Genomic DNA, 27100 nt, shown 5'->3' on the forward strand with positions numbered 1-27100 from the left:
CCTCCCTCTCCTGCCACCTCTGCTCAGGACAGAACCAGCCCTTATGAGCTCTGACGGCTGACGGTGACTCTGCTCCTGTCACCAGGCCACCTTCATCCTTGCCCTGGCTGACAGTGAGGGGCGGCTAATGATCTTTCTGCTTCCAGCCCCATCCCTGCCCTGTGTGCTCTGCGGCCGCTGGGCAGAACTTCAAAAGAGCTTAAGTCAGATCCTGTCACCCACACTCAAACACATCCAGTCAAACCCAGTTCCGTTTTGGTAAGATTGGAGTGTAATAAATAATAGCACCCGACTTTTCCTCCCCACGCCCCCAGACCCAACGGGGAGATAAGCCCAGAAGGGAGGCCAGGGCAGATCAAAGCACTGTGCTGATTTCTGAGAAAGAAGGAGAGAGGATGGCAGCCTGGGACTCCTTCCACCCCACACACGCTTTCCCTCTGTAAAGCGTCCTGTTCTCCATGTTGTTACACTTCCAATCCACATGCATGCCGTGTATCTGGGTTTAACAAGTTTGTGTTCTATTCTTTTTAATTGGGGGTGGGGGTTTTATACACAGATGATCTTCTTGAAGTTTATAGCCCCTATTTGCATTTCATGAGGACTTTTCAAAAGAAGGTCTGAGTTTAAACAGGATCAGATGATCCATCTTTTTCTCTTAAGTTAATGAAAAGTCCTTGTCAATCTAGGTCACAATGTATTTCCTTCTCTTCTGACAGTTTGAAGCTTGGGTTTTCATACACTTGATTCTTAAATTTAAGAAGTGGCTTTCCAACACCTATGGCTCACACCTGTAATCCTAGCTCCTTAGGAGGCTGAGATCTGACAATCACAGTATGAAGCCAGCCCAGGAAAGTCTATGAAATTCTTATCTCCAATTAACCGCCAAAAAGTCAGAACTGAAGCTGTGGCTCAAGTAGTGGAGTATCAACCTTGAGTGAAAAAGCTGAAGGAGAGCACCTAGGCCCTGAGTTCAAGCCCCATACCGTAAAAACAAACATGTGCATAGCATGAGAAATTGACTTTTGCATGTGGTGATGCTTCGGTCCAGGGCCTGTTCTTTCCGCAGGACCCCTGATTCCAGCAGCATTTATGGTCGACGGTTTCCTTTCCCCAGGGACTACAGTTCTCCCACATTTCCCTCCACAGTCCCGAGACCTGAACCTCCATGACTTGATCATAATGCAGGAAAGTGGGGAAGAAATGGAAACTCACCCGTGACCCCATCATTTCCAAGTCCCTGTTCCTTTGGGATTTCCCCTTCACCTTTTTCTTATATGTAGTTTGATGCGTTCAGAAGAAATGGCAAGCGTGGACTTGAAGTTTCGTTTCTCCTCCACGTTACCGACAGGACCGGTTGTTCCCCTGTGCTTACCGGAGAAGCAGAACAGAATGGGAAGGCTCGCAGAGGAAGCCACGGGCGATTTGGGCTTGGGAGAAGGTGTTCTGTCTATAAAACAATCTGAGTTAGCTTGGCCTTTGCGTGCTGATAACCAGCCACAGTGAGGGGTGAGCTGTGCAGGAATTGGACACAGGCACGGGGGATGGATGGGTCCGCTGTGCTCTAATGTCATTGTTCAAGACCCTGGCAGGAGCAAGCCATGTGCTATGACTTTTAGTGGACAGACTTCAAAGATCTTTCTCGCCATTCCAGTCAGGTTTGTTGTTGTTTTTTTTTTTTTTTAAGAAATACTCAGGATTTATGATTTCATTATTGCTCTCATTCATTTCTCATTCATTTCATTTTTTTTTGCTTTTCAAATTGTTGTTATAAAGATGATGTACAGAGGGGTTACAGTTACATAAGTCAGGTAGAGAGTACATTTCCTTTTTGAATATCAGATTTTACATCTTTCTCTAATTTGACTTCCACATCATTTGTTTTCCAATGATTATCTACCCGATCAACTCCGATTAAGAGCTGGGGGTATAGGCTGGGCTCCTGTCACAGGGGAAGGGAGTGAGTTCCTTTTGGTTTCCAGTCCTGACTGTATCTCTCCTCTCCCCTCCCTTCTGCTCTTCCTTCCTCTCCCCTGCTTCCTGGAGACAGAGCATCTTTATTCTGTCCAGTGATTCCCTTCTTGGACTTGTTTGGAGTCAAGTTCTCATTGTCTGGCTTCTCTCTGTTGGCACAAGTGTTGAGGGTTTCACGGTATTTATTCAGTGGTAGATATCGTTTCATCCTACACCAGTTCCCCGCCCTATCACCTGTGCTAATATCCACAGAGCAGGCTGAGCTGTGGTGTTGGTGTGAGCCGGGATTCCCTCCTCCAGGGTTTCAGGGGACATTCACTGGAAGCTACCTGAGCCATAAAATGGTTCTGTTCCTGAGCTTCCTCAAGTCCGTTTCTTTTCTTTTGTTTAAAACATGACTAGACCTCAAGTCCATTTCTTAGTAAAATTTCCTGTCTGTGAGAGAACTTTGCTGAGAGGAGTCCCTGTTCATTCTCACTAGTGTAGGGCTGGATGGAGCCCCGCTGGGAGGTCGGAGGGCAGGCCCTCCCATGCACAGGGCGGGCGATGGCCCACAGGGTGGAGAGCTCTGAGGACTTGGGGGAGCAGGGTGCTTCCAGTCACAGCACATGAGTTTACTTAGTATCTCAAGGTGGACAGGAAGCCACCAAACCCCCACTAGGGTTCCAATCAGAGAAGGTGGAAATCCAGATTTGCTTATTGATAAACTCAGCTCTGTTTCCAGGGCCTCCCTTTATGGGTACAAGGAGATCAGGTGTCCTCCCTATGTGCAAAGGTGAGTGCTTGGCACTAGTAATTCCTCTGGGATGGGTGTGTCTGTGCGCATGTGTGCATCTTTTTCTTTTTCTTTGTGCTGGCCCTAGGGCTTGAACCCCAGGCCTGGGCACCCTCCTAGAGCATTTTTGCCCAAGGCTAATGCTGCTCTACCACTTGAGCCACAGCTCCACTTCCCACTTCTTTCATAGTTTCTTGGAGAGTCACTAGGCTGGCTTCAAACTGCAATCCTCAGATCTCAGCCTCCTGAGTAGCTAGGATTATAGGCGTGAGCCTCCAGTGCCTGGCTTGGGCATCTTTTTTAGGGGATCACGTTCATCCGTGTTCTGGCAACTCAACAAACACACACGGTTTGGGCAGGGCAAAGCCCAGCTCAGCCATCGCGTGAACTTGCCGCTGACCGCATGCAGCTGTGCGTATGTCTGTCACTCCAGGCCCCTTGCGCAGTATGCAACTTAAACTGCAGATTGCGTTGTTTTGGAAGAGGCATAACTTTGCATTCTGTCAGACTTAGCGGCACATGTATTATTGATTGATGTAATTTCGGGTTCATAAAAATAATGCTGACCTACAGAACATTGTCAATCCAGAAGGTCCTTGTGCATCTTATGAGAAAGAAGGCTGGGGGCAGGAGGCGAAGCGGGTGTGAGAACCGGAACTGAGCACAGATCTGCCAGCTACTGACAGGGACAGAAGTAGCCAGTCCCTTCTGATCTTACATGCTTCCAAGAGCAATTAGGCCTGAAGGGAGGGAAGGGACGAGGGTGCCCACGGCCCTGGATGACAGATGGCTTCAATTACAGGCTTGGCCCTGGTACTTCCAGGGATTTCATAGGGCAGACAAATGTCACAGGCACCCAAGAGCCATCCGACTAACTGCTTTAATACTTTGGAGAAAATAAGATCTCATCCACAGTTAGACTTTCCCTGGAGTGTGGAGGCAGGGCATGGGGGATGAGTGTGTGTCATGGCCTCTAATAAGAAAGGGAAGATTGCGGCGCAAAAGGGTGGAAGGAATGTGAAGAGCCTGGTTTTGAGTTAGCACTCCCTCTCCCCCCAGACCCCACGAAAAGCCTCATGAAATGTTGAGACATAGAAATTTATGTTTCTAATTTACACGTCAGGCATTCTGGGATTTGTCTTAACAACGATCGCTCTCACTGCTTCTACAGTTCCTGTTACTCGTTTTCCTCTGGGATGGATCAATGGGTCAGGTGTGTCTTATCGATTTCTCAGGGCCCTGGAAACTACTTAAATCTATATAAGTGCTGTTTATGGCCCACTTCCGGAAGTCACACAGAGAGGCCTCTAGATCCTGGCAGCTGACACAGGCCACTGGGCAGCCAGAACCGGAGAGAGGACAGGTCCTGGCAGCTGACACAGGGCACTGGGCACCAGAACCGGAGAGAGGACAGGTCCTGGCAGCTGACACAGGCCACTGGGCAGCCAGAACCAGAGAGAGGACAGGTCGTGGCAGCTGACACAGGCCACTGGGCACCAGAACTGGAGAGAGGACAGGTCCTGGCAGCTGACACAGGGCACTGGGCACCAGAACCAGAGAGAGGACAGGTCCTGGCAGCTGACACAGGCCACTGGGCAGCCAGAACCGGAGAGAGGACAGGTCCTGGCAGCTGACACAGGCCACTGGGCACCAGAACCGGAGAGAGGACAGGTCCTGGCAGCTGACACAGGGCACTGGGCACCAGAACCAGAGAGAGGACAGGTCCTGGCAGCTGACACAGGCCACTGGACACCAGAACCGGAGAGAGGACAGGTCCTGGCAGCTGACACAGGGCACTGGGCACCAGAACCGGAGAAAGTGGTTTCACCTCTCCCTGGAGCAGTGGCAAAGGATTTGACACCTATCTTTCATCCACCAAATCAGTCTGAAGTTCCGAATGATGGTGGTGTGGAAGGTGGATTGTGGTGTGGGAGGCTTTTGTGGTGGCTCGGGGAAGATACAAGCCCTTGCACTGGGCTCGGAGGAAGCAAATGGAAAGTAGGTGGGACTGAGATGTTTTTTGGATGTAGAGTCAGTGAATAGATGGCGTCTCTAGGGTAAAACTACAAGAACTAGACTAAAAGCCTGTAGAATCCCCAACACTTGAAAGCTCCCAAAAGAAGATGGGATTAACCCCAGAATAAGCAGTTATATGGCTTCAGAAACTATCAGAGCAAAGACTTTCTTAGAACTACCCAGAGTCCTGTAATTTTCACCCTGTTTCTATCTACCATCTACTCATCCATCCTTCCTTCCTTCTTTCCTTTCATCCTTTTTTCCCCTCCTTCCTTCCTTGTATCCATCCACTCATCCACCCATCCATCTATCCATCATCCATCCACCCACCCACTCATCCATCCACACAACCCACTCATTCATCCATCCATCTACTCACCCATCCATCCACTATATTGCAGCATAAAAGGTGAACATTGCCTGGCCCTCTCTATTCTTTTGAGATCACCTACTAAAGAGCGTCCTCCCCTCGCCCCCTGGGCTGGCATGCTAAGTGTCTGCTCCAGAGCGCCACTCAGTGTTTACGTCTCTGCATCTGTTCTTGGAGGACATAACAGCCAGCACTTCTGTTTCCCTCAGTAGTATAAGCTGTCATCTTCACCTCAGCTTTGCAGCAATAAAATGCATCCAGGGCTCAGTGGACATGCCTTCTGGTGGGGTTGAGGAAGTGAAACTGACGGGCGTTGGTGCCCAGATTCCCTAGGAGTGGGACAAGGTGAGAGTGGGCGTCATAGATAATAGCCAGGCTTCAGACCTGAAGGGTGGCATTGTCCCTGAGCTGATCTCCGGGAGATAGATCTGCTGGGAAGTAGATAACGGCTCACTGTGAGATGGGGATGGAGCAGACGTCACCTTGGCACCACCCTGCTGTCCCTGCCTGCTGCCCTCCCTGCGACAGGGTGAACAGGTTCCCTGTGGCACAGCTGTTGTCACTGTGACCATGTTTGGAGTGGGGCCTGTACGAGGTTCCCCGGGCCCAGAGGGACCTCCCCGGTGCACGGGGGTTAAATACCTTATCAAGAGGCAGCAGGCAGTGTCTGGCTGCTTTGCCCTTCCATCATCCACCTTCACATCTGGGAGGCTATTTGTAGAATGGTGGAGGTGGGAATCTGAGACAGACACGGCCTGGGGAATCAAACATGGTAAGAGTGACAACAAAGCAAGAGATACTCAAGCAAAAATGGCAGATGTGGCACCCAAGGCCCTCCCAGTCCCCTGGGGGGCTGTGTAGAGTGGCCAATGTCACCTGCCAGAGTGAGAACACTAGCAGCCATTGTCACCCTCTGGGGACTCGATGTTCCCCCTCTGTACCTGCTGCCATGCTTGCTGTCCCCTGCTTTGTGACTCTGTCTCCGCAATCCCAGGAGGAAGGAGCCTGCGACTGTCTGTGCGTGCCCTGGCTGCCCGCCTCGCACACAGCAGACAATACAAATGGATGGCCGAACGAGCAAACATGTGTGACCTTAGAAGGAGCCGCTGTTGCTGAGAATGAGGACCAGGCTGTTCTCCAGTGTTTGCTTGCACAGTGTCAGCTCGCAAGCCACAGCAGGCTGTGGTTTGACCCAGTCAAGAACAGCAGGCTAAGAAGGTGTGAGTGACGGAGTGGTTGGCATGATCCGTGAGCTGGCGGCTAATTTTCAATTGCATATCTCTTGTAGATGGGTCCAGAGATAGATTAATTAACCCCCATGAGGATGGGCTCTTGTCTCTTAGCCACTGCCCTGTTCCATAGCTCAGTGCTTGACCCACAGAAGGGCCCAATGAATACATGTTTATTGAATTAGTTTCCACCAGAGTGCATAAAAATAGCCTATGGGGCCAGGCACTGGTGGCTTAGACCTGCAATCCTAGCCACTTAGAGGCTCAGATCAGAAGGACGGTGGTTTCAAGGCTGGCCTGGGCAGAAAAGTACGTGAGACCCACGTCTCAGCCCATAGCTGGGTGCGTGTCACGCCTCCCATCTCCAGCTACTTGGGGAGCTGATATTGGGGGAATACAGTTAGAAAAGTCTGAGGTGCTTGGTATCCACACAGGGACTCAAGACACAGTGGCACATACCTGTGACCCAGCAGCAGCAGGAATCAGGGTTTCGGTGCACAAGGCAGGAAGTAAATTCCTGTCCTAAAAATAACAAGTATAGTCAGGCGATGGTGGCTCATGCCTGTCATCGTAGCTACTCAGGAGGCTGAGATCTCAGAATCACGGTTCAAAGCCAGGGAGGCAGGATAGTCTATGAGATTCTCGTCTCTAATTAACTACCAAAAACTCAAGAAAGTGGTAGGATGCTAACCTTGAGCAAAAAAGCTCAGGGAGAGCACCCAGGTCCTGAGTTCAAGGCCCAGGACCATAAAACTAAAACAAAGCAAAAACTTAGTGAAAAACAGGGCTGGAGGTATGGCTCTGCAGTATTGCACCTCCTGACAAAGCAAGGCCAGATCTCCTGCCCCCAGCACTGTCCCCTCATCCCCAATAGCCACGTGACTTTAAAACTCTTCCACACCTGTGTGATAGGTAGACAGGGTAAACAGGAGGCAGGCAGACTCTTTCCACTCTTACAGGCTCTGTCCTTTACAGTTTCTAAGTTAGAGCCACCTCCACCTAGCTCATGTGTTAGAGCCACAAATCTCCGCGGGAGACACGGGCAGCCAGCCGCGTGCAGCGCCTCCTGTCATCCTCGGATGGAAGTCACAGGAAGAGAACAGTCCTGTTTCTTGACCAAGGGCACATAAAGTATAAATGGTTGAGTCAGGATACATTTTTCTCCAGAAATCCTTAACCCTGAAGACTCTGAAATGCTTTGGGAATACACCCTATTGTGTGAACCACAAGAACGTGTCCAAGCAACACATAATGAGAAGAATCAGATGTATTCTTACCAAGAACTTTCTAAAATCCAAGGTCAGAGCCAGGAAACTCTGCAGAGGACAGCACAGGGGATCAGTGTGGGGATAAACAGGCCAGGATGCCCCCACACCCCACAGGAGGATGGGGAACGCCTAGACCTGGAAAGGAGGAAGTGTCCCTCGCAAGAGGGTACCTTGAGCAAGAGCCTCCATCCCTGTGAACATCGGTCTGTGAATAGGGACCCACCGTGCTGTCTGCTGGGCTCAGAAGTTGTGCCAAAGGCTGTGGTGCCAGGCAGCCTGGTAGAGTAGCAAGAACTTGTTCTCTGAAGATGCTTATGTGGTGTGGAGCCCCAGGGCCCTCGGCTACACTGGCTGCATGACAAAGAAGAATCTTGCCGGGCCCTGCCCTCTTGCTCTGGGAGGTATGTTTAGCAGCATGGCCCCTACCGTCAGGGAGGGGGAAACCAGTCACAGGATGCACGGAGTGTGTGGATCATCCCAGACTGTGCCTCAGATCTGACCCAGAAGTCCCAGTGGAAGTGGTGCCCACCCAGAGAGAAGGGCAGACAAATAGGTTATTCCTGACTCACTCATCCCAGAAACTCGCCGGCCTCCCCAAAGTTGACACCCTATTTTGCAGTCAAAACCCACTTTACGCAGCCGCTGGTTACTTTTTTATGGATAGAGCTTGTCCTTGGAGAATTTTCTCAGCCCAGTCTGCTCCAGTCCCCTTTGTGCTAAAAATAGTCTTGGATTTGAACCTTTGGCCCCCAGCAGCACTTCAAACGCTTAACACAGGCAACGCCATAGGGGCCCGTGGGTAACCCTCTTCGAAGCAGGTTGGCAGATGTAAGGACAGAGGCAGCCGGGTGGGGAGCAGAGAAGATGGCCGTCCACTGGCATCCAGGGGCAGGGGTCCTGTCCCTGTCACAAACCAGCCCTCCAGGGACACCAGCAGGAGGGGCAGAAGCAGGATTCAACTCCAGGGAGACATGATGGTGCCAGCTGTGGCCTCTGAACCAGTGCAGGGCTTCAGCGGGAGCAGCTGGACTCCTGGCAGGCCAGCGGTGCTGCTCCGGTGGATGAAGCCGCTTCTCAGGACACTGTGGGAAATCCTGCTCCCCAGAAAGCTCAGCCTCCCAACCCCCACCTCCTCCTGAACTTCACACCATCACCTGCCTTGCTCACATGTGCAATGGCCTACGTGAGTGCCTTCCCTTTTCCAGATAAGTAGACGTGGTCTCGGTTTTTACCAAAAAACCCACTAAAGGCACACAGAGAGATGTACTTATGACAGACATCCAGCTTACTTCAGACCCAAACATGCGTGTGCACAGAAGGAAGAAGAGGACATCTGGGCACCTCACAGCCCAGCAAACTCCCCCTCCCCCCATGACAGCTACTGTCCTGGCTTTGAACAGCACAGGTGAGCTGGGCCCATGCCTCTGCTCTGTGTAGATGCAGTCACACAGTAGGTATGCCTTGTGCACCAAGCACACAGCGCCGTGCTGTAAAAGGAAAACAAACAAGAAGGAAAAAGATCTCCTTGACTCTCCCGCAGTCAACCACTGGGGAGGTCGTGTCCAGCCAGAATGCAGGCTTCCTTCCACACTAGGAAAAGGCAGTCTTTGGCCAGGCACCCGTCACGAATGCTGTCTGCATTCTGCTTGCCAGACCCCAGTTGCCAGCTCCCTCCTGCCCTGTGAGGCTGGGGGTAGTGGCTGCGATTGACAGCTATCTGGGGAACCATCAAGAGCCTCAGATGGAGACTTGCAAGTGAACAAGAAAAACACTGCAGGTGCCCGTTATTAACATCCTGCTTTCATTCCATCCATCACTGGGAAATGTTCTCATATTCTAGAGATTAATGAGAAAGAGCTCAGTTTCTTGGAGAAGGGCTTCCAGGCCCAGCTGGACTTAATTGCTGGGGAACTGAAGAACATGCAGATGTGTTCTCTGAGGCCTGAGCAGAACTATGAAGACAGCAGCTCTAGGATGCAGGAAAGGACTTTTATAAGGAAGAATGGAAACGTGTGCTGGGAGTGAATGGGAATCTTACTGATGGATCCTTGTAAGGCGCCGTGTGAGGACAGAGAGAATGGGCAGCCAGCATGTGCGGCCTTTCCTGAAATGATGGTGCCAGTCTCCTGGTGACTGCTGTGTCTCCACTACCATCAAGAGTGGGTCACAGTGTTGGAGATTTACAGTGAATTTTCTGGTGAAGGGCAGAAGGTGTGTTCCTTTGTTCCTTCTAATACCTTTAACATTTCCTTCGATGAATACAAGAGAAATCAGGACATGTGGGTCCAAATCCCAGAGACTCTTCCTTTGGTTCTCCAGGTCTTAAGTTTTCTTGCCTGAAGTGAGAGAGCAGGACTTAAAGATAACCGAGATTGCTCTGATCCTAACCCTAACCCTAACCTTCACCCTCCCACTCCCTTTGATGAGCATGCAGAAGGAGGCATTCCCACTGGATTAGTTTCCTGGTGACCGCCATAACAAATGACTACAAACTGGATGCTGTAAAACTGCAGCAGTTCACGCCCTCGAAGTCTGGAGGCCAGGAGTCGGAATCAAAGTATGTGCTTCCCGTGTGGGCACCGGAGAAGGCTTCCTACCCCTGGCAGCTCCTGGTGGCTCAGGGGCTTCCCAGCATCTCTTGGCATCTGTCCATCTCCACATTGGTTCTTCCAGCATCTCTCTGCTTCTGCCTCTGAAAGATCCTTTCCTTCCACCAAGTTCCCCTCCACCACCTCCTTGTGGACACATCTTCATTCACCATTGCACAAGTTTCAGATGGCTTCCTCCTAAAAGAGATTGCTTAAATTCAGAATATAGAATCTAGAGTCACAGTGTCTATTCTGATGTAAGTGCTAAGTCCAGACCTGGAAATTTGGGATTTAATTGTGACAAAGCTCAGCATTTAGAACCAAATCACTACTTGACCTCCAAAGTCATCAAGAAGGTTTGACTTGGCCAACAGCACAGAAGACAGTTTTAAGTGGGTGACACTGTGGAGTGGCTGGGCACCGCACCACTCACTGAATAGACACGTTTGATGTCAGGTCTTGGTCCTAGTCTGCCCAGAGCAAGGGTGTCACTCAGCAGGGCTTGCTTCCTGAACACTGAGTTCAGCACCCTTGTCTAGTGGCAAATGCAGTCAAGTAAGCACACATCTGTAACTGGGCTTGTGCAGGAGGTCTTGCAGTAGTCCCTACCTGTGCATAGGGCAGGCCTCCGTCCTCGGGGATGGGAAGTGGATCAGGCCTCCGTCCTCAGGGCTGGGGCAGTGGTAAGCAGACAGGGCCAGTGACTGTGCCCAGGGCTGTGCTCTGGGAAGGCCATCAGAAGAGTCTCACATTAGGACTTTGCACTGAGAAATGCAGAAAGGATGGCGAGGGTCCTAAGTTATATCTAAGAAATACCATCCTCTCTTAATGAGAGAAGATGGCAGCAAGTTAGGATGGCTTCCCCATGGGATGGGCGAAGCAGCCTCTCAGGCCAGTGGGAGGGAAGGGAGGCAGGTGTGACCAGGACAGGCTGAGGAAACAGAGCCAGCCCTGGGCCAGTGTGGGATGGTGCTCCGAGAGTCTGCTGCATACCGAAGATGCAGGTGTGACTTGGTTAGCACAGGAGTCAGCCCTCTTGAAGAGTGTCATGGTTGACAGTCGGTTCGTGTACTGGTCTCTGTTGCTTGGTCACTGCTGCAGAGCAGAGGTGGCAATGGTGCCACAGGACCGGCCAACCCAAACCCAGGCGGCTGATCCCAAGGAGTTCGAAGCCTGGCTGGGAATGTGAGTGGTTATAACGAGAGCTGTGGGAAAGAGGTGAGGGATTGCTTGGTGGGGTCACTCATTCTCTGGAGTAAATCTCACTGCTTCACCCCTGAATACCTGTATGTCTGTGTCACCTCTGCCGGAGACTGCCCCCTATTCATCTTCTGCCACACCATTCTTCCCACCCCCCCCCCAAGCTCCCTTCCCTGAGTCCCAGCTTGTCTGTATGTATGTCTGTATGTGCCTGTCCACCCCACCAGCGCCTGTCACCCACAGACAAGACGCCCCCCTGGGGGCAGGGCCACGAAGGACGGACTTTCATGGCTGGGATTGATGACTCAGTCTAGACACTTAGGAAAGCTTCAGACACAAGAGTGAGTGAAGGAGTGAGTGAGTCTGGGTGTAATGGAATGAGTGCCGCTAAAAGCAAGGACGGCGCTCGGCTGTCAGGACCCGTCTTTCTTCTCACATTAAGAAAAAAATCTCACCTGGGCACCTGCCCAGAGAAGGAAGCTGCGGTGTGGGTGTCCCTGGGTGCGGCACTGGCACCCGCAGTGAAGGCCGGTCCTGATGGGACCCCAACTCCTTCCTAATGACGAATTCTCCTAGGCTCTCCATGTATAAACAATCAAATCTGGAATGATTTGGGGGGGGGGAGATGACATTTTATTGACATTTAAAAGCAGTGAGATGATCAAAAAAGGCTGATTTGTAACTACATCCAAGGAAAGAAAATTTGCTTAATTAAGGCAACAAAAACATCCTATTCATATAGCATATTTTATCTTCAACAAGTAGTCAACCCTCTTTTCATTCTAGGATTGGTTTACATTCCATGGACTATTACCTAGCCATAAAAAATGAAATAATGTCCTATGGATCTAGAGATCGTTGTGTTGAGTGAGAAAAGCCAAGCTCAGGCCCTCAAATCTCGCATCTTTTTACACACTTGTGATGACCTACAAAAATAGTGATCATGACAGCAGTAGGGCAGACAGGTGGCTGGGTACTGTCTAGGAGACCAACAGGAGGGGGAGGGGTGAGAGGGAATATTCAGGGGTGAAAAGAACAACATATCTATAGTATAGAGCATAAATAATATACTTCTGTTGTGAAGAAAACATTATATATTACGTATATTATAGATAGTATATGTATACATATGTATTCAGCACAAAGAAACCCACCAAACTCTATTTAAAAGAAGGGGAAGGAGGGAGGGGCAAAGGCGGGGTATGGTGAAGGTATACAGGTGTGGGAAAATCACAGTGAAACCTCATGTGACAAATGTATGTTAACTCAAAACGTTTTATAAATATGATTTAATATCCTTTTTAAAAAGATAAATTGTGAGTTTTGTCATTGTACTTTCATACATGTATTTAAAGTACTTTGATGACGTTTATATTCCCTTCCCCTCCCCTTTTGTCCTCCCTCCTTCCACTGGTCTCTCTCCCTGAAGAGAACCTGTTTACATTACCGTTCTTCCCTTTTACATCTAGGTTCTGTGCATGAGAGTGCACAGGCCATCTCTGGCTCATGTGGCCTAACAGGATCTCCGGTTCTACCCGTTGTTCTATGGATGACGTGTAATTTCATTCTTCTTTATGGCGGGCTAACGCCCCATTGTGTACACCTGCGCCATGTTTTCTTTACTCCTCAGCCATTGATGGGCATGTTGGCTGATTCTGTATTTCAGCTGTGGTGGACGGTGCTACAGGAAACTGTTATGTTTGGCTATATGTCTAGGAATAGCCTTGTTGGAATTGTCCGAAGAGAGGGTTGGAGGAAGAGGAGTAGAATTTGAGAGAACACATCATAGGCATGCGTGGAAGCATCACAGAGCATGGGTGCATGTGCAGATAACATGTCCTAATAAAAAATGCTCTAATACATTGCAGAGACTTTCATCCTGAAAGCCTGAATTGGTAGTTGTTTCAATGACCGAAAACAACCAGTATTTATCAAGTATTTATATGTGCCACGTGTTTCTTTTTCCTGGATTCTCTTGCTTAAACTTCAAAATAAATTCTCCAAGAAATGTACAATCATTTTAATTCAGACTGACAAAAATATTGGCCAGCCTGTTTATTGCCTTGCTTAATTGAAGTCATACCCCCATCCCACATAGCCACCCACCCTCCCAACCTATAGTGCTTGCATTGCCTTTATAGATATAGATATATCACTAAGCAAAAATACTCAGATGTCATTTGCATGAGTTTGCATATTACATAAATGGTGTAATACCGTGAGACTTCTGAAGCTTCTTTTGCTCTTGGCTGTCTGGAGGAGGGCCATGTCTATGCTTTGGACTCCTTTATTTTCAATATTATTTTTACTGTGACAGATTTTATTGTGTGAAAATGACCTGGCATATTCACCTGGGTCTTGTTTCTTGTTGCACATGCTACTGCTTGCCTTCCCCTCCGCTCTCTGATGCAGAGAGTCTAATGTCCTTGGGGAAGGCTGTACCTCCTGGAGAAATCCTCCAGCCCTCATCCTTTCTGCCCCCTGAGCCTTTAGCATGAAACCTTTGAAAGGAGTCAGCAGGTGTGGCCTAACTGCAGATGGCACTCTAGAAATTCGAGTCCATTTTACCAGCTTGCAGGTGAGTCATTCACTAAAGCTCCGGCTGGTTTCTCTCCACCACGACCAATAGTGCGCACCTGGTTCTTCTGGGGTTCTGGAGGGGACGCAGGCAGACATGCTTTTTGCTTCTCATATGAACACTCATCCACTTCCGGAACTCACATCACGTGTATGTCTTTATTCCTACCTCAGCTCTCCCTGCTGGGTTGAAAGGAACTGTGAGATTACAGTGGTTCAGAATTGCTTTTCATGATTGGGTTGAGAGAATTCTCCCATGACTTGCTATGTCCTAGCTGGAAGAGAAAACTCCTTTAAAGTAAGTTTTTGGCATGTTTGGTTGTCATTTAGGTTTACTCCTAAGTACCTTATTAAGTTTACACTTCAAAATTGTTTGAGTTGATTTTCTTTCTTTTTTTTCCTGTGTATCCTATTTTTTATTATTTAAAAAGTGGAAAGTCATATTTTCATTGATAAATATCATTTGGTCCTTAGGTAGTTCTTTTGCAGAAAGTTGAGTCCATAATTTTCAAGTGATGCTAGGACTGTATCAACCAAAGAGTTTCACACAGTATCAATAACAGCAGCAATTTCCTTAACTGTCTGTAAAAATTCTGAAACTGAGGAATTGTTATTTCAAAGGACTTGTTCTTTACTTGGCCAGAATGATCTGCCACTTTTAGCATTACTGCCGCATAAGGATACTTCAGTTATCTGCAGCTGTCTGAGCTCACAGCCATACTGAGTTTCCACTGAAAATCTATAAGCTGGCTGGTGACTTCAGATTTAGCATCTAGTACCGGCTCACGGCCCCCAGACTCCTCCATGGCAAAAGGCACGGTGCCCCCGCAGTGGGCTCTGAGTTGATTTTCTTTGAATATTAACTTTTGAACTCTTCATCCAACATGAATATTAATCTTTTCTCGATTAAGTACAACGCTAATTCCTTCGAGCCTAGAGCTTGCCTCTTCATCCATGCATGTTGCTTCAGACACAGAAGCCTTCATTAAATAAAAACCTACTTTATCAGTCTGATGACTGTGATGGTTTTGCATCTTTCTTCATTGACCTGCAGATGTCACGTCTGTCATTGGTCATGTTTCCACATTTGCATAGGTTTCTCATCTCTGATCTGTTGGTTTCTCCCCCTATCAGTCTGTCCCTCTCTTACTAATTGTGGTTTTATTAGGAATTTAGGTTCTGGTGGCCTTCCCAGCTTGCCCTTTAAGTTTGTCTTGGGTATCTTCCTCCTTTGTTCTTCCAGATAGATTTTAGATTCAATTTGTCAAGTTCCAGTAGAATTATAGTTTTGACAGGGAAGGCATTGAATTTATAGATTAATTTGGAGGGTTATGACATTTTTATGATCGAATCTGGGAACATGGCATTTCTCCCCATTTATTAGTGTTTTTTAAAAAATACCTTTCATCAAAGCATTACAGCATTTGCCATAAGCAATTGAACATAAATCGTGGAATTTAATCATAAGGACCTGATATTTCTTGTTGTAGTTCAGAGTTTGAATATCCTCCTTGGGTCTATGTTGGAAGGTTGGCTCCTAATTCATGGTATTATTGGGAACATAAGGGTGTAGGACTTGTGGGAGGAAGCCAGATTGTTTGTGGTGTTCCTTTGAAGAGGCTGTTAGGAGTCAGGCCCTTCCTCTTCCTCTCTCTTTACTTCTTAGTCTCCACAAACAAACAAACCTCCTCTACCACATGCTCCCACCATAATGTGGCCCAAAGTATCAGGGCCACATGACTGCAACCAATGCAACTGCTGCAACCACAGGTTCAACCTTTCCTCATTTTGAGTCAGTGAGCTCAGGAATTCTGTCATGGTGACACAAACCTTCCTCACTTTTGTACCTTTTCCAGGACAGTGTGTTATACTTATTGCTGGTAACTGGAATGCCACTTATTTTTTTGATTGATTATCTATGCAAAAAATTCACTAACCTATGATTCTGTAAGTTTTTATTTATTTTTTATTTTTTTGGTCTGGTTGTGGGGCCTGAACTCTGGGCCTGGGCGCTGTCCCTCAGCTCTTCAGCTCAAGGCTAGCGCTCTACCACTTGAGCCACAGTGCCACTTCCGGCATTTTTTCTTTTTGCTTATGTGGTGCTGAGGAATCGAACCTAGGGCCTCATGCATGCAAGGCAAGTGCTCTACCACTGAGCCACCTTCCCAGCCCCTCTGTAAGTTTTTTAATTAAGCACTTATATTGTCTCCAAATAGTGATGGTTTTGCCTCATCCTTAACATGATGCTACTTTGGTGGAGAATTTGGTCCTGATTTTAAAGAGAAATATTCTAATCTATTTAGAAGATAGCTTTTGTCAGTCTGTAGATTGTTATTATTATGAATGAGTATTGAATTTGGTCATATGTTTTCTTCTGCATCTATTAAAATGATAATATAGGTTTTTCTCCTCTATTCTGCTAATGTAGTGTATTATACTGCAAGGAATTTCTTATATTAAATTATCCCTACATGCCCTGGGAAATACCCATGTGTCTCTAATGTACTGCTTTTCTGTGCCCTCCTAGTGTTGAGTTTTAGCTCAGGCTGTTAACTTGCTCATAAATGTGATTTCCTTAACGAGGTATCAACATAAGATCTGTATTACAAAGATTTGAGGGTCGTTCCCTGTGTCCCATTACTCAATTATACAATATTTTCTTCAACATTTCCATAAATACCTCCAAAAGGTGTTTGCCCTCAGTTTTCAAGAGCAGCTGGTGTGCAAGCAGCTCAGGACAGTTTGCACTAGTTTTCAACCTTGGGCTATCAAGGTCATGTGGTAAAGTACCCCAAAGTTCAGAAGGTTAGAATGTCATCACTGAAACAGAATAGCAGCGCAAAACTGCTCCAGGGAGTCAAGATTTCTTTTGGCCTGTTGTTTCAGGGTGTCAGTTCACCATGGTGGGAACTGGTGAGGGGGAAGGGGGCACAGGGCAGCTCACAAGATGCCAGGAAGCGGAGCGGGATCCTGGACCAGCAGGCTTCTTTTGCCCCTTCTGCCTCATTCAGACAGACAGCCCCATTGGGTGGTATTGCCCACATTCATGGCATGTCTCCTCATCCCTCCCTGCCCCTGCTTAGATAATTCTTCTGGAAGCATCCTCAAGGATGCACCCACAGTGTGCTTCACCTACCTCCCAGATCCTTCTCAACCCCATCAAGTTGATAGAGAATTAGCCATCATCCCCCAATGAATCTCCTTCAGCCACAGCATTCCACCCTGCCCCCTTCCATGAGGATCATATTCAGCTCATAAAGCAAAATTTATGTGGTCCATCTCCAAGGGTCTTCAAAGTTTCATCACTGTCCAAGAGCCCTGGTTCAAAGTCATCTCTGAGACTCAAGACAAATCTTTAGCTGTGAACTTTTATAAAAAATTTTTAAAAAAATTATCTACTTCCAGTGTGTAATGGGGAAGAGTATACATTTCCATCTCAAAAGGAAGAAATGGGATAATAGCAAGGGTGAATCAAACCAAAGCAAGACCAACTAACAAGGCAAACGTTAAGATCAGGTCTGGCACCCAGGGCACACGGTGTCTTCATGTGAGTTTCTGAGTGCTCCGAAGACCCTGCCTGATGGCCTTGCCATTTGCACCTCCTTCAGTCTCTCTTGGGACAGCTCCACTCACTACCTGCAGCTTGCCTTGGTAGACATTCTATGCTCCTTGAATTCCTCACTTCCAGGAGTCTCCATTGTATCTTAGGCGTCATGTTCATGGCTTTCTTTCTCCATCACCACCAGGTTTCTTTTGAAATCTGGGTGGAAGCCTCCATGCCCCTGTAACATGAATTTTTCATGCCTTCCAAACCAGCATCATATGGATGAAGCCAACATCTGCTGCAAGCTGGAGAATTAGCTGGGCTTCCTTAGACCATGGCTGCAGTAGCCTCTGAGTGTCCGGACTGCAAGTGTGATGAGATGAATTCTGGGAACACAGTTCCTGCCATGGCCATGTGTGAGCAAGGCGCTTCTGGAGGAACTCTCTTTTTGAGGGCAAATCTTTAAAATATGTTCAGTTTTGAACCTGTGATGGATGGGATCTAGCCAATTCTTGAGATGCCCTTGAAATATTTGCTTTTTTTTCTATTGGCCCTAATCTTCTCAGCAGCCACATTTTCTTTGGCCCATTTTGATATATACTTTATTTGGCCAAATGGCAAGTTTTTCAAGCTTTTCTGCTCACAGATCTCACTGTGAGCTTAGCTAAAAGCACCCAGCAAACCCCATGCTGCCGTCTGAATGTGAGGTGCCTTGCAGTTTCCTACATGGAATTAACCAGTACGTCACCTTCAGACTCAATCTCACTCAAAGTCTCAGGGCACAGACAAACTCTGACAGAACTGTCTCTGGTTCAGTTACTGATGGAAGCCTAGCTTTCATCTCCAATTTGACAAGCCTCACTTTCCGCATTCCTGTTAGAATTCTGGTTTTTGGAGCTCCTATTAGAACATCTAACTTTATCTTACCCCCCCCAAAGGCTTCCAAATTCCTCCTACAAACCTGTTCCAAATGCTTAAGAACTGCCTCATCAAGTAGTCACAGCCCCACCTCATTTCTCTGGTTCTAATCTTCTGTGATAGTTTGATTGCCGTGACAGAGCACCAGAGCAAAACAACTTGAAGGAAGAAGGAAGAATTTCTTTTTGCTGGTGATTTCAAAGGTGACAGTCCATTGTGGCTGAGAGGGTAGAGCAGGCAGCTTGGAAGCTGGTGGACGCTCTTCTGTTTCCTTTCCTTATTTCATCTAGACCCCCGGCCGTGGGATGCTGCCATCTTCATTGAGGGCAGGTCTTCCCTACCCAGCTCATCTTTTCTGGATGAACTTTTGCAGACACATTCAGAGGTTCATTCCTAGTTGCTTCTCAACCCAGTCAACACTGTGTTATTGATTGACAAGATTCACCATTTCCTGGAGGGTGGAAGGTCAGGACTGCTAGAGAAGCCTTCTTTTCCCTCCACCCAGCCTTGCCTGAGGCAGACAGATTTCCTCTGTATCATTTTTCATTGTTGTGTGCTATTCTGCATTTCATGTCTTATCCCTATACTGCTCTATTGCTGAGAATGCAGCTTCCAGAAGCCTACTGCTGACATGGTTTCAGATGCCACTCTTCCCAGGCCCTAGCCCATGGCTGACCTCTTTGGTGTGATTACAATGCATGCTTCTTGTTTGCTTTTTCTGAGTTCAGCTAATGTGCCCAGGGTAGACATGTACCAGGCGCAACCTACCTGTCTTGTTTTCCATTCTCCCTTCTCTGTTGTGACCTCAGATGGGAAGGCACTGTGTCATCCAGAAGGTCTCCTGTTTTCAGGATATGAAGTCTGCCATATTGTTGAAAATTCCGCCCCTAGAGTTCCTGTTGACAGACAGGTGAGTGTGGCGCTGTGCGCTATGAAGCACTTGTCTGGCCTGGCCCAGCTAGGAAGTGGAGGTGTCTGAATACAGAGTCAGGTGTCAGTGACCCCAAGATCAGTGCTCTCTGTTAAGTGTGCTGTTGCCTGCAACAGACAGAGGTTCCTTCAAATTCAGAAGTGCAAATGCCCTGCACTTCCAGTCCCTTCATGGCGCCAGGGCAGCTCTTTTATTGCTCATGCATGGCAGAGAAAGGGAGCTGGAGGTCTAATGTCTCCTGGAGCATCCTGTAGGGGTTGACCTTTATTCCTTTTTGTTTCTCATCATAGAGCCAGCCTTGGAGCTGTGCCGGTCAGTTTATTGTTCCTATTGGGAAGAGAATTGTCCGATTATCCATGAATATTGCTGTTGCTGAACTATTCCTCAGTGAATTACCTTAGAGCTTCCCAACACCCAGGTACAGCATGTCATTTCTTTCCCTCCCAGCGCTGTTACGTGTATCATTACCTCTGCTCTCTCTCCTGCTCTGCTACAGGCTCACATTTACCAGGGAATGTGATCGACAGATTTCTACCTTTGACATCTCAGTTCCCAAGAGGTGACAGAATAGGGCTCAGGGAAGAGGGGTGACTTTTTAAGTCATGCTACTAAAGAGAGTCAAAGCTAAACGTCAAAAATGTTTATAATGACATGTGATCTATTCCTGCCTGCTTCCCCTCCTTCTTCCTCCCTCCCTCCCTCCCTTCCTCCCTTCCTTCCTTCCTTTCTTCCTTCTTTTTTCCCTTCTTTCTCCTTTCTATTCTCCCCTTTTTCCTTCTTTCCTCCCTTCCTTCCTCTTGTCTTTCCCTTGTCCTTCCTCTTTCCTTCTTTCTTCCTTCTCCTTTCTCTCCCTCCAAACTTCCCTTCCCTCCTTAATTCAGCAAACATTTACAGAGCATCTGTTCAGGACAGATACGGCCCCTAGCTGTATTGAGCACATTCAGTGGCTTGCGACACACCTCTAGAACTTCCTCATCTTCCGAACCTGAAGCTCAGTGGGTATGAAGCCTCTAATTCTGCATCATCCTCATCTCCAGTCTGTGATCATCACCCTGCCTCTTTCTGCCTCTTTGGAGGGGCCTCACACACTACCTGCCTTCTTGTCACTGGTTTGCATCAAAGAACATAATGTCCTCAGGGTTTGACCATGAGTCATGTGACATTCCTTACCTTACTAAGGTAAGGAATAGACATGCCGTATTTTGCCTCTCTCTTTGCCTGGGTGGCTGCTACTTCTTAGCTGTTGCAAATAATATTGCACTAAACAAGGATGTTCAAAATATCTGTTTGAGATCTTGGTTTTCATCCTTTTGGGTAAACATTTGGAAGTAGAATGGCTGGTTATACAGGAATTCTACTTTTAATTTTTGAGAAGCCACCATACTGTTTTCCAGAGTGTCTGCCCCATTTCACATCCCTACAAGCCCTGCATGAAGGTTCCAGCTTCTCCAGCTCCTTGCCAGTGCTTGCTGGTGTGTGTGTGTGTGTGTGTGTGTGTGTGTGTGTGTGCGCGCGTGCGCACGTGTGTGCATGCGTGTGGGAGTGTGTGCATGAGCATGGGTGTGTATGATAGTAGCCATCTTAATGGACATGAGGTCTTACTTGTTTTTTGTGTGTTTTTTTTTAAAAAACCTATAAACATACTTTGCATTAGGAGCTGTCACTCACATATTATAGTTGAGGAAACAGAGATGACCAGAAATTTTCAGGAATAGGCACTTATTTAAATACAGGAACCAAATTTGAAACGGGGCCCATCTGACCATATTCCCTTCCGCACTAATACGCAGCAGGTGTATGCCAACACAGAAATGACCCCTGTGTGCTGTATTTTGCAGAATTGGGCCCTTGGGTTCTTTTTTAAAGCAGAGAGCGTGCATGCTGTTGTTTCCATTGTCATCCTATTTCCCATGGAGGCCGCTGAGCTCAGGCAGACAACGGTTTCTACACCTCTTCCATTTAATGAGCAGCCACTGTGCCCCTGACCCGTGGAGATGGTAGAGCTAGACATGCTGCACACCAGAGTGCAGGGATTTGATGGGTTATTAAGATATCTTAGAATCTCAGAGACACAAAAGCTCTAATCAAACCACACATGAACTGGAAGCAACTCTGCTCAGGAGAAGCGCAAAGCTTTGCTTGGGCGAGGAAGTCATTCCAAGGCGTAGAGCAACTCTCTCCACCAGAGGCTCCGGGGCGTCTGAGGAATGATCGGGCAGCCACATGCATCACTTCCCAGTAAAAGCCAGCCAGCAGGCAAGAAGATGGGATTCTTTCAGATCAGTGGGGAAGAGCTTATCCTTTTTCTGGTCAGACAACGAAGCTGTTCAAAACACAGCTGAGAAATCCCTACTAACGTAAGATTTTCAAGATTTTCACCCAGAATGTCAAACAGCAGGGGAGGATTTCTCTTTGACACAAAAACAATATTTGACAGTTCCGAGTGTCAACCAGCTGGCGGTACACATAACTGAGCATCTATCAGTTCACTTTTGCTACAAGACAAGTACCTCTGAAATGTAGGGCAGAAAGCAGCAACTATTTATTTTGGCTCGTGACTCTGTGGGTGAGAATGTGGAGTCAGGCTCAGTGGGACTCTTTCCCCGCTGGGTTCTGTACAGTGCTCACATGCCTGCTGTCCTCCACCCGCCATCTGCCCAGCCCTCCGCCGGCCGCTGGCTGGAGAAGTGGAACCTGTGTCTTCGTGAGTGTTCTCCAGGTTAGTTTAGTTCTGCAGCTCCACTGGGCAGAGCCAAATTCTGAGAGCAGCACCAAGGAGAGCCACATGCACAAGCACAGTTCACGCGTGCAAGGCTGCGTGTTTGCATGGAAACCACTGCTTCTCCTGCCCTCCCCGGATTCTGCAGGCTCTCTGCTGTCCTCACACTTACCCACGCTGCATGAAAGCCACCGGGTTTTACCTGACGCTTCCGCCCGTGTCTGAACTCCTAGAGGGGAGTGACAACCACATATGACAGAATGGATGACATGTCCTGCTCCAGATGCCATGCTGTCTTCAGCACAGAGGCCCAGGGCGTGGCTGATTTCAGGATGAGGCAGAGGAAAGGGCTGGCTTTTAATTTGTATAAAGTGTCTGTATGTTAACTAGCTCACTGAAAGATTTCTGCAGGCTCTATCAGAAGTCTGGAGCCAAAGTCAACTGAAAGGAACAGGCCGGTTTAATGTCTGCGTACCCCGAGTCCACTCTTCTTTGGTGATGTAAAGATCGGGCATGGCATTGGGTTGAACACTGGTTCCAGGGGTCTAAAAACTAACCTGGCACCATCACAAGTATGTTTTGTGACATTTGAGAGGAAGCCCAGCCTCATCTGAGCACTGGTTTCCAAGCCTTGGGTGGCAGTCCTGTCTCCTTGCTTCTCGGCAGATTGGCCCTGGTGGAAGTGCCCCGAGAAGGTGGTCAGTGAGCACACCAGGCTTACATTGTGGGGTTCACACTAACTGGACACCCACAGCCAGGGGATCTCAGGTGACTCAGTGGAGAAACCCAGCCCAGTGGAGCAAGGCAGCGATGCCTCCTGCCCAGACCCATGAGCTGAGGTCCTTCCAGAGACCACAGAGGAAAGTGCAGTCTCTGTGAAGAGAGAACATTCTGGACATTTGTTGGTATTAGCCAAAATAGCTCTAGTCCGTGAAGTCTGCTAAGCTTATTAAACAATTCTTACAAGAAATGTGATGGATTTCAGCATGGAGGGTAACTCCAGTTGGATGTGCATGTACGAAGGTAGAACAGTGACACCTGTTGAAATTATACGATGAAAAGAGGGAAGAGGAGAGGGAAACGTGATGACTGGGTAGAGTTGGTGAGTGGACATTTCGTGTGTGCGTGTGTGAAATAACACAATGACACCCCCTTGTACAGCTAATCTGTGCTCACCAAAAACAAAAGTAAAAGAAGAAAACGGAAGCTCATGGGCATAATCTCCATCAGTTGCTCCCACAGGAAAGAGCAGGCTTTCTACCCATCATCTGTAACCATGTGACATTGGTGTCCCTGGTAACAACTGTCAGAGGCACCAGACATCGCCCCAGCAAATGGTGTCAGGCTGGTGGGTGAAGCACCAGCTCATCTTTGGATCTTCCTTAGCACCATGTCAGGATCTACAATCTTCACCCCAGAGGCCTTCCCAGTGCCATCTCATAAGTCCTGGTGAGACCCAGCAGCACAAGACTTTTCAACTGACTACTGCTCCCTGAACAAGCCTTGCCCTCGCCTCTGCTTAGAGAGGCTTCTCTCTGACCCTGCCTGAGAAACTCCCCATAAAGCAAGCCAGGCCCCAGACAGACTGTTCTCAGTACTCAGTGTACTACTGAGCAAGAGTAGTGACATTTAAATCTCTAACCTTAGAATCTAGAAAAATGTAACTTCTTACCCAGAGGATGGCTCAGGTTTTCTAGTTCTTCATATATTGTAGGGTTTTTTATTTATTGTTATTATGAAGGTGATGTAGTACGGAGGGGTTACAGTTACGTAAGTCAGGTAATGAGTACATTTCTTTTTGGACAATGTCACCCCTTCCCTTGCTCTCTTCTAGTTTTTCCCCCCAGTTCAATACAACATAGTGTCTAGCGAGAACCACGGCTACGTTTGTGCACCCTTTGTCCCTTCATTTCTGTGCCTCCCTTACTATTGTTAGGTCTAATTAGCCATGTGCTCCCGAATTCCAATTTTAAGATTCATGCTTTTCCTTGTGTTCGTAATGATGTCCCTTTCAAGTTCATTTATGTTGTCTTTCTGTTTCTTTCTCCAGTGTTAACGAGACATTGTCAAGTCTAACTTTTGGGCTTAGCAGTCTTCCATATTGTTTATTTATTTCCATCTCATTAAAAAAATCCTGAGTTGGGTACTGATGGCTCATGCCTGTAATCCTAGCTAACTCAGGAGGATGAGATCTGAGGATCTCAGTTCAAAGCCAGCATATGCAGGAAAGTCTGAGACTCTGATCACCAATAAATTACTCAGAAAAAGTTGGAAGTGGCTTGTGGCTCAAGTGGAAGAGTACCTTGAGCACAAAGTGGCTCAGGGACAGCTCCCAGGCCCTGAGTTCAAGCCCCAGGTCCAGCAAAAAAAAATTGCAAAGGGTAATTTGTTATTATCCTTTCCCTAATCTCTACCAATGTACACATGCATCTTACAAGCATTATGTCTTTGAAGCTAGAGACCACCTCTCATAGACACAAACAAGATTTAGTTGACAGAAAGGTTCATCATAGACAGAAAACTGTTGCCAGGGTCCACACTTGGCCATCCAGGGCAAGGCTGAGGTGGTCTAGGGGGAGGAGCTGGGAGGAGGTCCCGAGCAGGTGTCGTCAGAGGCCTTCCCAGGCCTCAGCCTCCAGGCCTCTGCTGCACACCAGTCTTTAAGTGCAGACTTGACAGTGTTGTGGTTCTCTGAGCATCCAGACAGGCCAATGGCCAGCCATCCCTGTGCCCGAGTGTCCCCTCACGGCCTGGACACCTGGGTAGGACACCCTGTCCACACGAGGCCTCCCCAGGCTGGGGGACTCTGCAGCCTTGTCTTATTGAACTCGGTCAGCCCTGGCCAGGCCATAGAGATGGACCTGAAGTGCCATGACAGGCAGCGTCTCCTCTCCTGGTGAGACACGAGCTTCTTGCTGACCTGGACGCCACTGGATCCTTGGCATAGAGCGGCTGCCATGACCAGATGAGTGAACATGTGAGTGTCTGAGCGAGGGAGCGAATGAGTGTCTGACTGAGAACATGACAGCCTGTCTGGACTCTCCATGGCCTACCTCTGGCCACCATCGCCAGCTTTGTTTGTCTCCTGCAGTCGCTTGCCAAGACAACAGTTAGAGGATTTGAATCCTGTCATGTGTGGGCTGTGATTGGACCTCCTGAGTTCAAATCCCAGCTCCTCTGTCATTGGCTGTGTGACTTTGCCCAGTTCATTCACCTCTGTGCCCTCTGGTGGTGTCACTAAGAATGCCGGGTGAGTCCGTGGACAGGCCCAGGTCACAGCTGGTGCTCACTGACTTGTGAGAATCTAGTCAGTGGTTGTGGCGATACTGAGAAGCGGCACCGCATCAAAGTTATGAGTTCAAGGCAGGCAAGTCCGGCCTTCAGAACAAAAAGGATGTGTGCACACCGGGAAGGTTATATAGCTTTTCCACATCTCTGCTTCCTTGCGGTCTGTTGTAGGAGGATGCTGATTGGAAGCATTAGTCTGATGTCAGCAGTGTTCCTGGCTGGCATTGGCTTCCCTTGCTCCTGGCAGCCCGCTAGCGATCGGACCCTGGGCCTCCCTCCCACCCCCAGTCTAAGACCTCAGCCTCTTTCACCTGTGCCCTCCTGGGTGCGCTGCCCCCATACGGCGGCGGCTCCGTCCTCCCGAGGCTCATGCCTCAGTAGTTCTGGTTCTTCTCTCTCTCCTGCACCCCTAATCCATGGGGAGAGCCTCACCTTCCCTCCACACTGCTGAGGCCAGCTCCGCGCCGGACCCCGGGCACTGGGTCACTAAGGAGCCGTAGTGTGTCGCTTGTAACTCCTGTAGTGGTCTGTGTGCGAGCGGTGGCCTCATCTGCCCATCCTCTCCCCACTCTGTGAGGCCGTGACCCCTGGCTCCTGGGCTCACTCTCCGCTCAGTGAACCACCGCCCATCACCCTCACCAGAGGCCAAACTAGTAGAGTGACCAGGTCGCGAACTCTGAACCTCCCGAAACCGGAAGCGACGTGAACCTTCCCTTCACGATCAGCAGCCTGAGGTGGGCATTTCATGACAGCAATAAAACCCTGAGTACACACATGCCCGCACACCCCTGCACACGTGCACATGCATCTGCTGCTGTATGCATTGCAACTGTACAGATCTGCACCTTCTAGACTCCTTGCAAGACTACACTTAAGGGAGAGGGGAAGCTTCAGAAGCCTCTGCGTTTTCCCAACAGTGAGCGGCAGTGCAGCCGCAGCCGCAGCCTTACCAACTATCCACTAGGTTCCCAGCGCTAGGTGTGAGCAGATTTTCACACAGCAAATGGAAATTGACTGAGCTCCCGCCAGGCACCGGAGGCCGGGCCGGGCGGTGCAGTGATGGGGATGTGGCCGGAAGGGAGACGGCAGCTGAGCACCCGAAGACACACACAGACGTGGAGGGCGCAGGGACCTGCTCCTCCTTTCCAGGCGCGTGCTGGGAGGAGGGCCCATGGGCCTGCTTGTGGCGGGAGGAAGGCTGTGCTGCAGAGAAGCCACCGCAGGCAGGGCGCTGGGCGTGAGGGTGTGCCTAGGCAGGTGTGAGACCTGTCGGGGGTGGTGGGAGGCGGCATGGAGACGAAGCTGGTGTGACAAGTCACCATGTTGGGTGTAAATTGGCAGGAAGGAAGTTTACATGGCGCGTCTAATGAGGAGCACCATCCACAGGAGCAGGGAGGGCCGGGCAGGGGGAGCAGCTGGCTTCGGTGCATTGACAAGGGACACCCAGAGGCCCATGGGGGGGTCAGGGTCAGGGCGAGGGGCCTGGCTTCTGCTCCCACACTGACCAGCGGTCACCGTGGCCTGTCCCCAGGACACGCCTGGGCGAAGGCACTGAGAGCAGTTCTGGTGCAGGTGTCTGCATGTGCGTGTGCGTCTGCAGTCCCAGGAGCGGGTCTGAGTGGCGCATTACCATGTCTGTCACCACCGTACAGCATCCACCACCACGGGCCGGCCCGCAGCCCAGCGCCCTCTGCCTCATGCTGGCC

The 27100-nt window shown here is 48.9% G+C and overlaps 1 protein-coding gene and 1 pseudogene across 5 annotated transcripts in view; one reads left to right on the top strand and one right to left on the bottom strand.

Moving 5' to 3' along the window:
• The window catches only part of Stk32b (serine/threonine kinase 32B), a 178938-nt gene that overhangs the window by 65836 nt on the left and 86002 nt on the right, over window positions 1-27100 (top strand). The gene's annotated exons all lie outside the window — the stretch shown is intronic.
• Window positions 14538-14800, bottom strand: LOC138820859 (COMM domain-containing protein 6 pseudogene; annotated as a pseudogene).

This window comes from Dipodomys merriami, unplaced genomic scaffold, assembly GCF_024711535.1.
Source record: "Dipodomys merriami isolate MVZ:Mamm:240054 unplaced genomic scaffold, mDipMer1.0.p SCAF_9, whole genome shotgun sequence".
Taxonomy (NCBI): domain Eukaryota; kingdom Metazoa; phylum Chordata; class Mammalia; order Rodentia; family Heteromyidae; genus Dipodomys; species Dipodomys merriami.